At 41.3% G+C, this 13,303-nt stretch overlaps 1 protein-coding gene across 2 annotated transcripts in view; it reads right to left on the bottom strand.

Annotated features, from left to right (window-relative positions):
- Positions 1-13,303, bottom strand: part of LOC135715025 (uncharacterized) — a 93,273-nt gene that overhangs the window by 57,886 nt on the left and 22,084 nt on the right. Inside the window, exon 1 of one of the 2 annotated variants that reach the window (XM_065238434.1) lies at positions 588-659. The exons of the other annotated variant lie outside the window; for it this stretch is intronic. The gene's annotated coding sequence lies outside the window, so the exon portion shown is untranslated. Of the gene's footprint in view, positions 1-587; positions 660-13,303 lie in introns of those variants that run through there. 2 annotated transcript variants of the gene reach the window in all.

The following is a 13,303-nucleotide window of genomic DNA, read 5'->3' as shown; positions in this document are numbered from 1 at the left end:
TCCTCCTTCTTCGGTGCTTGCAGCCAGCCTTTCGTTGTGTACTGGAGAACAATGTTCAACGCCACGTGCCGAAAGCACTGCTGCTGCTGATGATGATGACGACCGACTGGACACCACCACACACGGTGATTGAATAAGCACCGCTCAGTGAGACCGGTTCGAATTCGGTTTTCAAATCTATGTTAGGGAAAGCGCTTTTTGCAGGAAATCGGTGATAATGATTTTGATCACCATTGCAGCAGTTGGAAATTTGTGTAATTTTAAATAGTGACCTATTGAAAATTGATAAAGTGTTCATTTTAACAAAATTGTAGAAAAATTTCCAATAAATTGGCTTGTTTAGAATTTCAAATCCATCCGCTATTGACAGAGTTATAAGTGGTCAAAACCTGACCACTTTTCGTAACGCGGTCGATTTTGGATTTCTTGAAATTTCACCCCCAATATGTTGCCGAAAGACGTAATCCTACGTCAAAAATAGGATTTCCACCACACACTCTATGTGATTTTGACTAAATGTCCTGGACACATGTGATACAAATGTAAACTTACCACAGCACAATAAGGAACAAACACCCTATACTTACTTCAATATATCCTATACTTCAATATGGGGAGTTTCAACACTGTTGACTAGTCCTCCAGAAAATATGGGAGCTTACTTACTGATATCGTGGTTAGGGAAAACATACCTGAAAATCAAAGATAAGATACGTTATGAGAAACAATATAACATTTAACCATTCAGTCAGGGCTATTTTTCACACAGATGGCACTGTTTCATTGGTAGGAAGTATTTTCCGATTTCCTACCAGCAAGCTTGCAAATGCTCATTACAGCTAAAATGCTATTTTTTTCGGATTTATGAAGCTATGAGATATTTTAATGATAATTCTTATTTACAAAATGCAAGAACAGAAGGTAAAGTGTGCGTATGACACATAAAACATGTCAATTTAGCTTTCAGAGGGTCACAATAGCGATTAGCTGTAACTATGAGCAACGCGATGAGCGAGCAATCAACGATCATTAAATCGTTAGTTGTGACCTTTTGAAAGCAAAATTGACAAATTTTATATGTCATATACAAACTTTACCACCTCTTCTTGCATCCTACAAATACAAATTATCATTATAGTATCCCATTGTTTCACAATACCGAAAAATAGCATTTTAGCTGTAATGAGCAATTGCAAGCCTGCCTACCAGTCCCCAGAGAGCCAAAAAATTCAAATTTGAGGGCGATAATTTTCTCTCAATATGCCATATATTTTGATGAAACTCGATGTGTGATATCCCTCTTACAGACTACAAAATAGAGTACCTGACACTGAAAAATATGTCTGATACCTCTATAGAGATTTTCACGTCCGGTTGTATTGATGCGATATGTGAGAGCGTGTTAGTGAAAATCCGAGTAAAATACATAACGAATCGCTGTCAAAGTCATTTTAACAGATCTAATTTCATACACACTGCTAGTGTGCGTATGTTAAACGTCACTAATCTCTATATATGCATTTAGATTAACATCCGAAGTCTCTCCTTTTTTTGCATATTCGGCACAAAAGATACTTTCAAAGCCCTACCCTATTAATAAAAACGGCGGGAAATCATATTAGAGTGATAAGTGTGCAACATGTATAAAATATTTGCAGTAGTTAATAAAACATATTTGCAGTAGTTAATAAAACATACAAAGTATAGGAAAGGGATGTGACATCCAACATATCCACACCAGGTGTTACTGTCCCAATCGAGGCCACTGCTGAGATCAGTGCATTTTATAGATATTTAGAAGATCTGTTTTTCTAGATCTAGAAAATGTTTGGGCATAGATCTTGGTTTGCTTAAAAATCATTGGTGCTTAAAATGTTCAGGTAAAAGACTTGAAAAAACATAGCTTTTATCATTCCCTTCATACGCCACAATTATACAAGGGGCAGGGTCACTAGGCACCCCAATGAGCTACGTTAATTAAAAATTAATAGATTTTTTTAAACTGATCAAAAGCCAATAAGATTGACCAAACCTTAAACATCACGTTCAATGTACATTACTTCTACTACACTTACTAGTGGATTATCAAGTGAAGATATTCAAAGAAGTTGATAGAAATGTTTGTTCTAATTACTCTGGAACTTATGTACTGAAAACTTCGGCTCCGTAAAGTTTTGTTTTAATCAGTATAGGTAAAGCTACAAGCCACATGTCACAAAAACCACAACTATTCACCTACACTAGTCTAATCATCAAATCAAACATGTCAACCGTATCCAAATAATCAAAATTTATCACCTCTTGAGCCGAAATAATCTGGTTTCGCTGCAACGCTACACTCCAGACATATCATCGTTAACCCGCCGACGGATAAACCATCCCTCGTTCGTCCCGTACAGACAATTCAGATTCAGACAGTTCAAAACAGAGCACTCCCGTCGTCGTAACATCTGCTCATCCCGCGGCAAAACGACGGCCGTCGTCGTCGCCATCACCACCACCACCGCCGCCGCCGCCGCCGTCATTCACAGCCCGTTTTCCGAGGATCAAAACATCACTCATTTCGATACGTACGAGTAAATGCTCAACTCAGCGAAACCGTCATCACCGTCATTATCGTCTGATTTGACTGCTTCATCACGCAAACTACGAATCACCTACCTACCAACCAGCCAGTAACCCTTCCACCTCTCACAGGCTCACACCATCCGAAAGCCCGGTTCCGCATACATTTCCATTATTTATTTATAAAATAATTGTATCGAAAATGAAAAATTAATTTCTGATATCATACTCATAAATACACTGCTGGAGTGTACGAACCTCCGGCATATAGCCGTCGTAGTCTTATAAAAGCCGGCGTCGTTGCCACAGCAAGTCACGCTGCGTCAAAAGCCGCGCCACGATTCTCCCGCGCACTCCCTTTTTTATTGTGGTTCTCCAGTGTCGATCCCGGCCGGCGGCGTGCGCGGATGATGCTGCGCTCAACGAGGAACTCTCACATAGTGGTCCGAAAAGTCGCGCGCGCATCCACCCGGACCCTTGGCGACAGTCCTCGATCGATCGAGTGGGATGAATGAGGTGGAAGGGCGACGAGGCACGACGGCGGCAAACTGAGCCAGTGGCGACGACGACGACGACGTACGCTACCATGGTTATCTCGTGTGCGAGAAGCAGGGACGTAGGCCAAATGTGAAGACGACGCCAGCCAGCCAGTCAGCCGGCTGCTGCTGCTAAGAGTCCGAAAAAGAGAAACAGATCGAAAACAACAACAACGACCTGCTTCAGGAGACGATCTGCCCCAACTTTGAATGGCATCGGGATAGTATCTGGTGGCGGCCGGCCGGTAGGTGGTTGTAGACGAGGGCGATACGCGTTCGTATAGGCATATGATTTACTATGGCTCGGGAAATAAAGAGCACAATATTCGTAGTGAGGAAGTCGCGAAAGATAGAATTGTACGGAGCAGCAAAACCAGAAGACTTTCTTCGATGGTGCGTTTTGGGAATAACTCTCATTTGATTTAGTAGTAATCATAGTATGTGCGAAAAAAGCGATGTTCTATCGAAAGTATAATTCCACTCTAGATTGGGAAGATAATGTTCATGATTGGAACATGTTTGTGACTCTCGAAAGTCATGAAATTCTTCAGAATTCAGGAACTCTTGGAAAAGACTTGGTATTTTCGAATGCCGGAGATCCTGACGTAGGAGTAGTGTACGATTGTTATCAATATTAACTTTTCATGTCGTATAAGCACATCAATAGAACGGTGGGTGAAAATGTAGTTTTGTACCGCAAATACTACATAGAAAAACTTTGAACTCCTGAAAAAAAAAGAAACTTCATCAACTCTAAAAATTTCACACTTTGGAAATATCAGCTGAAACTCTCGAAACTCCAAGAACAAACAAGTATCTAATTCTTTAGAAGCTTTTGCAGCACATGAAACTTAAAAATTCCTGGTACTTTGGCAACTACAGCGGAAATTTCCACAACGCCTAGCCCTAAAATAATGTTCAGGTACTCAGAGAAATCTCGGAACTTCGAGAACATTTGGGATATGCAAAGCGTTCGAAACTGCCGGACTCTGTGAGTCCGTGATAGTTTCGATGCATTAAGGAAGCTCTAGGAGTTTCCCTGCGCTTTGGTCACATAGCATATAGGGCGTCGTTGTGCCAATTTGGTCGTGGCACATTTCGAGTATGAGAGCGTGATTGTAGTTTGCTCAAAAGTGCCTGAGTAAAATGCAAGTACTTTCGATGATTACCTGTAGTTGTTACAGTGAAGATATACACCTATATTCTCGTGTATGTCTGGACGTGTTTGTCATACAGAAATATTTTTATTTGATTTTGTGTTGTGGATGGGTTTCAAACGTGGACGGGCATATGGGTCATAATATTAAGTTTACGTTGATAAATTGAGAAATGTTTCGCTTCAGTTTGAGAAACACTTCACTTCGCAACCGATTAACTATTCTGACGGCTCACATTACCGTGCAGGTGCCGTGTGTTGGCAGGGCCCAATATTGGACAGTTTGATGTTTATAAAGTTCCATCAGTTAAAACTGTGTTTCTTAGAAGATTATCATATTGGTGTACGCTGATTCAAAGAGTAAATGGTATTAACATTGAGCTGTCCATAGTTGGGCGTTGTTGATCTTGTGGTACTTGCACAACATTTCATGTGAGTACCAAAGTAACCATATAATCACAAAATAACTTTAAATGTAGGTTCAGTGACAATGTCACTGAGATATGGTTAGTTGGGTATTCAGATGAAACGATTACTTTAAAAAACTAATCCTGGTTGTATCTCTTTTTCGTTTGCATGTAACACTGTTTGATATTACTAACCGCACCGAACCTTTATTCCGGGTGGTGAGCGAACCTGAAGAAGAAGAAGAATAAGAATAAGAAGAAGAAGACCATCAGTCCCTTCTCGGAACGAGTGTATTGTTGATGGACCTGGTCTACGATTCATGGTTGGATTCTGTGATGATGAGTATCACAAAAAGGTTAAATAAGTAACACGATCTTCATCGAAATGTAAGTATTATTGACAATAATCATAGCAATCAACTCGTATATACATTGAAATACATATTTAAAAGGGAAGGGACGGTCCAACAGGGCACCCGATTGAAGCGATTTGGACGGGGAGAGTGGGAATGCCAACTCCCTGTTGATAACATTTTGTGGATAAAGGGCGGGTTCTTCTCCCCAATCATTGGGGCATCTTTCTGTTTGGGGGCTTGTCTTTTTGACCAATTGGCTGATCAAGTTGCTGGAAGGAGATTCTTTATTGTTCCGTAGATGCGTATAGGTAGCTTTGCCTATCGATCTACCCAATCCGTTTTTGGCCCTTTATACAGCGACATGTTGAAGACAATCAGAGGTTATTAAGCTTGATCAAGACAAACAGAGAAGAGAGCCCACTGCTGTCGGACTTAGTTTCCGTGCTACAATGGATGGTAAATCACTATCTATCATCATCATTACGGAAGCTCCAGGAGTTTCTATTGTTTCAAGAGTTATTTTCTGTAGTACTGAAGATATTCCACACAGATAAAAATTCTGAATTTTAATAGTGATGTAAACATTCATTCACGTAAACTTCTATTTCATTTCACGCAACCGAGCAACTTGTAAACAATGTTGTTTACAACAATGGGCTTTTGTATACAATATTTGCTACATTGCATGAAATGTCTCAGAACTTTACATGATATATCATGTAAACTTATATGATATGTGACGCTCCATTTATGTGCATCATACTGAACAGAAATTTACATTACTTTTTCGAACTGTGCAGAGCTCCGGGAGTTATTCACGTTTCAGAAGTTTTCGAAGTTTCTGAATTAGTCGGAGTTTTGAGAGTTTATGAAATACCCTGGAGTTTTAAAAGGAAGATGCACCCTAATCGGGAAGTTCCTTAAGTTCCAATGGTTTGGGAAGTTCCGGATCCATTATGGCAGTTTTGGGAATTATTGGCGTTTCAAAAAATCGTAGAGTACCAGGAAGATCGGTAGTAACTAACGGGAGTTCAAAAAATATCTAAATTTATTTGAATACAAGAAGTTTCATGAGTTAGTGTGCCAGTTCTTGGCCTTAGTGATCCTATAATTGGCCTTTTCTTAAATTTCAATTTTTTCATTCAATTCTAAAATTACTTGGATGCAAGGTTAGAACATTTATTTTCCCGTAATAACATTACAGCTCAAAACTATGGCCAAAAAATGGAACACTAGTGCCTATAACTGGAACACTTACCCTATTGCAATTTGAAGAGTTCCAGACCTTCCGAGAGCTCCTTCAGTTCCTAAAGTTTTTGGAACTTATTACTCGCAGTTCCAGGAGTTCTGCAGAATAGTAGACTTGAAAGTACAGAAATCCGAGAATGTCAAGTACTCAACGAATCCACATACATAAAGCAACCAACGATACAGACAGAACGGTTGCTGCGACTACAATGACAAACTCGCTCTGTAACATAGCTTGATCGGAGTGGTAGAAGGATAATGATATAATGCTTGCCTGCTTTGTTGCAATATACACGGATGAGGACATAGCTAGATCTGAATCGAGAAAAGACATAACAAATAAATTCCCATTAACACACGTGTATCATCTTCGGCTTTACTCCGTGAAGCAGCTTGCCAACAATTTGCTCGTTTCCTTCTACCAAGCCCCAAGTGATCTGTGTCGCAAGGGCTGCTTGTCATGAAAAAAAGGAAGAAGATTAATCATTATTGCTTTCCACTTCTGACATAGCGTTATCATTCGGTTCGTTGATCGCTTGTCATTTTGTCATTTGGATGTATTTTCCAAGTCACGGATTCCGGAACAAGTAAATTTTTCGTTAACGAAACTACACCATGAATAAAAATCATGGAATCGTGAATATTGTTTCGCAAAATAAACGTAACGCCTGGGTTACGATGCACCGGTACTAGCAAAGGCAACAAGAGTCATACCCAAGTAACAATTTTGGTTTTATGAGGGTTCTATTGACCATGATTTAGACTTTTATCATGTTTTAAAACCGCTATAAAACTTAAAATGTTACTTGGGTAGAAACGTGAACTGTGTTCTGAAATCTGGTTTTGGTAAACGTGATTAAAGTTCATGGGTTGTGCTTGATATCGTGAACCTTTTCTCGAAAACGAGAACATGGTTCATGGACTGTAAAATGTCAACAAAAGTCATGAAAGCGTGTGAAGCTTTACAAGAGATAACCGACAGCAGGAAATGTGAAATGGAACAGGACACCAAGACGTCCAATTCCCCTTGAAACAGGCCACATTTCCAATGGAAACGCCCAGCTTACGGATTCTCAGCTCAGAAAACAAATTTGGTAAATCTTCCGCAAGTGGAAAAGACCAGCATCAAGGGCACAAATGCGTGGTGAGTGATCAATTGTTCTACCGCAGTTCCCATACTCTGGATCACACGAAAGCAAAGCTAATGCAAATTGACCACCAAATGCACCGACCAGAAAGGCAAACCGCAGCGGTTCTTATGCTTTACAAAAATTTTCGTCGCCAGTTCTGCCACCATCGATATCAGTCACAGCTTGTAAACCGGATGATCCTTCGCCGTGCAAGGGAGATCGGCGAGTTCACACTCACTTCTATCGCCGCTGCTGCTGCTATCTTAGCCGGCATTGTTCATATCTCGCGCCTTGCCTACCAAACGGTAATGGTAATGTGTCTGTATTCTTGCAAATAAACAAACTGAAAATGGCAGCTGCAGCTCTGCCGTGATCAAAGCTCATGGTTACAGGAACGAAATCACGATTATAGGTTCATGGTCGCGCTGAACAGACGTGAACTAAGTTCACGGATTTGGAATTAAGTTCTTAAAAATCCGATTTACGTAATTACGTTTACGGGAAGCAGTTCAGGTTATTATGATTTCTTGTTCACGAATATCGGAACGGTTTTTTTTTGTGTATGATAAATCCAAAATTATTACTTGGGTTGTTTAAATAGCATCGGAAATCTCAACAGAAATCGTGTAGAACCTCCTGCACCGAAAACACGAGAATATTCTATAGAAATTCCATAGAAATTCCGTTGGCAGCATCGACAATCTCCACTGGAATCGTGCGGAATATCCTCCACCGAGACCGTGATAAAACTCCATCTAAATTCCCTGGAACTTCTACTGGCAGCAAGAAGTCTCCAACGAAATCGTGCGGAAGCTTCTTAACCGAGAACGCGAGAAAACTCTGTCGAAACCTACTGGAACCTTCGTTGGCAGTATCGGAAATCACCACTGGAATCGTGTAGAACCTCTTCTACCGAAAAGGCGAGAAAACTCCATCGAAACTCAATGCAACAGAGTTGCGTTGACAGCACCGAAGTCACCCGGAACCCTCTCTGCCGTAAACATATGAAAACTTCGTCGAAACTCCCCGGAACCGCCACTGGTAATACCGTGCGGTATTCTCTCCACGGTGAAAAAGTAAAAACTTCGTCAAAACCTTCTGCAACCTCCTCCAGCAGCACCGAAAATCTCCACCGAAATCGCACAAAACTCCGTTGAAATTCCAACGAACCTCTGCTGGCAACATCGGAAAAAAAAACTACTGGAATCTTGCGGAAGCTCCTCTCCATAGAAAACACGAGACAACGCCGCAAAAGTTTCCTGGAACTTCCATTGGAAGCTCCGGAAACCTCCACCGAAATCGTGCGGAAGCTTCTGCACCGTGAGCATGAGAAACCTACCGGCTCCGAATAATTTACATGATTCAGCGATTCAGGAAAATTCTTCTAGGAAAAACTCTTGCCAACACCCCATTACGATTCTACCAGTACACGCCCCTGCCACATCATAGTAGAATACTGGGAAGCCACAAGACAGAAATAAATCCAACATGCAAAGGGCGACAGGAAAAGGGAAACGCACATGCAGAGAATAAGAATGTGCATCGAAAACAACTTGTTAAGCGCCACTGGACTCGGGGGTATCTCACTTAGCTGCGGTGGTTGCGGAAGAGGCAGCATCCCGTACGGAAGATCGACGACGGGACGGCGACAGGTCATCCAACCATCCGAGCAGCAGCGAGGGAGATCCGGGAAACGGGGTTAATCAAATTGCATATGATGGGAAATAAATGCGTTTCAGTCAACTCAGTCAGGCGGCGATCGTTCCGTTCGATGTAACGAGCGAGGGAGAGAGAGAGAGAGTCGAAATGTTTATGCTGCGCGTGAGCTGATGGAAATGGAATTGAACACAGCAGGACGATTGGACTGGAGATGGGAATGGAAGCGCCATGCTCCAACCAACTATGTATATGTATTGCTCACACGCTTGACGCTGAGAGAAACAGACAGCAATAAATTTGACGAACCCGATGATGATGACGATTGGACTTCGGTTGTTGGGGCTGTGATTTTCTCATGACAACTTGTTGACATTTCAGGGAGCAAATTTAGCGAAAACGGTAACAGGAAAGAAAGCCACAAACTCGTCCTTCCGTGGCATTGATTGGCAAGGCCCGCCGCGTGGTGCTGAGATGGCTGGGAAAGAATGCCAGGTCTAGAGATGTGTGAGCAGAATGAAGATGAGTCTGTGGGAAAAAAGGCGATTTCATGCTAGGGATTCTCGGGCCATTCCTTGTTCGGTTATTGAGGCTTCCTGTCGAAATTGTTCAAACGCTAAATTCTTATAAATATAGAACTACGACCAACAATTTTAGGGTTGTTGCAGACTAACGAAATGATCATCAATGACTAATCACGAATAATATCCAGCAACTATAGGTCAAGTTGAAATGATCGGATATTAGCAATTTTGCCTCAGGCGACTGCAACAATTATCACCCAACTGAACAATTCAATTAATCACCGCCAGAATATGATAGCGTCTAACGAGCTGTTAAATGCCACTTGTCAGCTTAGTCTGGCACATGATCTGTCTCCTTCTGCCACTCCCTACCCTTTTATTCAGCAGCACCTCAAAGACTAATAACGACATCACACGATTCTTCTAGCAGAACAAGTCCCGCGATCGCATAAGCAGAAAATCACCACCGAAATTCCTTTCAGCCCGTTGAGAAGTTTCATTTCTTGATTCCAATAATTCCTTGTCGTCGTCGCCGTCGTCGTCACACACAAAGACACCCAGGACACCGCAGAACGTGGCGGCAAAGTGGCAGCTATAGTGGACCTGTTAATCCAATTCACCCCTCAATCTCTCTGTCTCATTACGGTTTCTTCATATTTACTTTATCTCAAGTGTAGGTACCCCCTTGGTCGACACCACACTTGCTTTTGCAGTACCGACCCCCCCCCCCCCCGTCTGCTTCCACCAAAGACCGTCTAGATTCGGATTTTATAGGCAAAAAGTGACCAAGATAAAGTCCACATCGTAAAAGCCGAAAAGTTTAACAAAACACACCAAACCGCAACCGCATGCGATGATGGCCAGCCAGGGGCCAGGGCCGAGGAAAAGCACGGACAGGCGCCCTACAACGAGGCGCGAGCGAGCAGCGCGTAAAATTTGTGATGGCGCCATCAAGAGTTTCGCTCAGCGAGCAGCTCAGTGCTGATGGGGTTCTCGCTGCGTTGTTGTAAGGTATATAAAATAAAATATGAGAGAAAACATGACTGAATGTTTAAATATCATGAAAAGTCAATCAAACCGAACCGGAGCGCATCGTCGGAGGCCGACACATGGTTCAATGGATGGAATGAGCGGGAGAGGGGGGGGGGGGGGGAGGACAGCAGTACTATACACCATTAAACGATGATGAGGGTACGGAGCGGGTCGTATAAGTTTACGTTGTGGGGTCGTCTGTCCACACGAATGGCGCGTGTTCCGTCTAGGGGACAGCTGAGGGATCCTGGGCGGTGATGCGCCAAGTCGAGCGTGAAATTAGTGACGTGAGCGTGTGAAATATTGCCGCCCTTTCGGGGCGGACACCAAATACCATTGAACTTGGATGACTTTTTGGGAGATTGCATGGCTATCCAGTTGAAACTTAGGATGAAACGGATCTATTGGATGTGGGTATGCAACACAATAATTACCACACTTAGATTTTTTAGCGAATCTCGGTTTTGTATTGCCGACATTCGCACAGCCCAGTGCTCGTCAATGATCTCGGTAAATAAACGATTACTGGTAATCTTTGTTTATAGTAAAAATGACAGCTGGTGCGTTTTGCTGAAAACCTCGGCATGATCAAACTGAATTCTAGGCTTAAAATGTAAACAGTCAAAATTAATTTAACCGAGGATTCAGCTAAATTGTATGAATTCAAAAAAAAGTAAATTGAAAATTCCATATTAAGCTTGCATCAACAAACAGTTTTATTAAAATCAGCTGGTTCAGAAATATATTTTTCACTCAATTTCGTTCAAACAGATCACCAACTTCCAAGACTCCAACAGTGCAGAGATGATGAGTATTGAAACTTTGGGATGTGTAATTCCATTTCCAGCTGAAAATTAAGAAACAGAAATGTATGAGGAGTAACGGGTGTTAAATAAAAAATTAGAATGATTTCAGTGCCGTCCAGCGCTCTTGTGAGAGCATCGCGACTAAGTTGCGTCGTACGGCTGACCAGGGCCCCTTCTCCAACATTCATTGACGTTTTTTTGAAGAATAAACATTATTTTTTAATAAAGAAATACTGAATTTGTTGAAAAATATTTTTTTACTAGCTATATGACTGAAAAAAAATCTCATTTTTTATTGAACACCCGTTAGATGTGGATTTCAATTATACTTACGAAGTATTCCTTAAAATGGATTCACTCTCACTATAATAGCTAAACTCATCAACGCAAGTTTCTACGGTCTCGAACTCGCGAATATTGTTTCGTTCGCTATGAAATATAATGATAGATGACAGATGAAATGGCGAATCTCGTTAAACAACCAATGATGAAACGAAATCTTGGCAAATGAGATTACCGAGATCAGCGAAAATATTGGTATCGTTGGAGCTTCGAACCCAGTGTTGCCGAATTTCAGATAAAAACAAGATTTAGCCGAAATTCCAGCTAGAATCGGTACTGAATTTCAGTCAGAGTTGATTATTTGCTGAATTTTCAGTAAACTGGGTAGTTGCCGTGTTAGCTCGGTTATTTGCATTGCCGGGCTCGAGAATTATTTGTCCAGGCTCTGAACATTTCGTAATTTTTTGGTTTTGGTTTTAATTGATTATTTAGTTCCTTATCCCTGCCCTTTGGTTCAGTAAGCGTTAGGACGCGTTCTGCCAGGTTGGTCCAGGCAGATTTCATTTGTGTGTAAGTGATGACACTCGTTATTGTTATGTGCAATTCACTTTAAACGGGGTGTTTCATATTTCACCACATGTAGTTCCAAAGAGCCTGAATGAAATGTAGCGCTTGCAAAGATCACTTGAAGATATGATATGAGGGAACATTGATACTATTTGTATAAAACACAACTAAATAGGGTTAACTACCCCATTTCCGGCCTATTAAGCACAACCCACACTTAGTCTTTCTTAATCTAGCGCAGTTTAGCACCAAACGGAATGTTATTATTACTGATGGGTTCCAAATTTATTTACCTTTCCGTATGTAGCTTAAGATTTGATAAAGACAAACCAATCGTTGAGATATTGTCAAAAGTCTAACACTGCTTCTTGACGCCAAACTCGGCCTACGGATTCTAAACTCGGCCTAACACATTGAAACGCCATTGAAACGCCAATGAATTCACTTCGGCCTATCGGATGAAGATAAAAATTTATTCGGTCGGAGTGCTTCTTTTGTTTTTGAGAATAATGGGTGCAAACCTTCAAATCACGCGTTCTCATTGACTTCGTTTGATAGCTTATAAACTAAGATATCGTACCAAACGCATAATTGACTTGTTAACTCTGAAATCATGGATTTATTTGAAGTTTTTTGCGCGATAGGCCCAAAATGGGCGAAATTTAATGTTGCATTGAAATACTTTAAATCGTGTTAAATTCAAATATTCCATCATTTCACATCCATTGAACCATTCTCAACGGCCATTCCATTGTGGTTATATCAGAGCATTGCTTATATCAAAGATATCTAAGTAACAAGATATTCCACCAATCGGTTCCTCGAGCAAGGCAATGGATACATCAGCCTTATGTGATCGCAGTGCCATCTGGTGAGTGCACATTGAAACTGCTGGGAGTCCCCCACCAACTTCACCACCAGAGCTCAATAAATGACACGTGTCAATATGACAGATACCAGCACAAACGTTGATGATATCATCTTCTATGTTATCATTATTATATTGCGATTGCAAGATTCTCAATTTTTAAGACTGCG

Source organism: Ochlerotatus camptorhynchus, unplaced genomic scaffold (assembly GCF_037179485.1).
Source record: "Ochlerotatus camptorhynchus isolate MF236.1 unplaced genomic scaffold, CSIRO-AGI_Acam_v1.1 ptg000784l, whole genome shotgun sequence".
Classification (NCBI taxonomy): Eukaryota; Metazoa; Arthropoda; class Insecta; order Diptera; family Culicidae; genus Ochlerotatus; species Ochlerotatus camptorhynchus.
This window is presented reverse-complemented; position numbering and strand designations above follow the sequence as displayed.